The sequence below is a fragment of the Lipotes vexillifer genome, unplaced genomic scaffold (assembly GCF_000442215.2).
Source record: "Lipotes vexillifer unplaced genomic scaffold, Lipotes_vexillifer_v1.1 scaffold23, whole genome shotgun sequence".
Classification (NCBI taxonomy): domain Eukaryota; kingdom Metazoa; phylum Chordata; class Mammalia; order Artiodactyla; family Lipotidae; genus Lipotes; species Lipotes vexillifer.
In genome coordinates, this window is record NW_006796283.1 from 1,588,467 (window position 1) to 1,588,886 (window position 420).

Consider the following 420-nt stretch of genomic DNA (forward strand, 5'->3'; position numbering starts at 1 on the left):
CCCCCCCGAGTAAGTGTTGAGGACCAGTCGCTGTCTCTCAGCCGTATCTCTTGGGAGATGCCTCTCTTTCTCTCCCTCCGTGTGGGTCCTTTGCTCAGAAACAAGATCTGGGATACACTCCCTCCCTCACACACCCCCATGATGGAGCGAAAGTCTTCTCGCCATCTTTTTGAGAGCAGCTGTCCAGGCAGCAGGGATAAAGACACATCGGGTGCTTTGGAGCGCGCCCCTGTGGGAAGGAGAGCTGCAGTCAGGCCAGGCACCGGATTGGGAGCCCAGGACACGCAGTGTCCCCGGAGCGTTCTCTGTTCCTTAGAGCAGTATGCGCTGCTAATGCCAGAAAACTCCCAAAAATCTCGAGGGGAAGAGGGCTGTAAATTCCTGGGCTGCAGTGTTGTCAAATATTTCATTGAAGAGCGT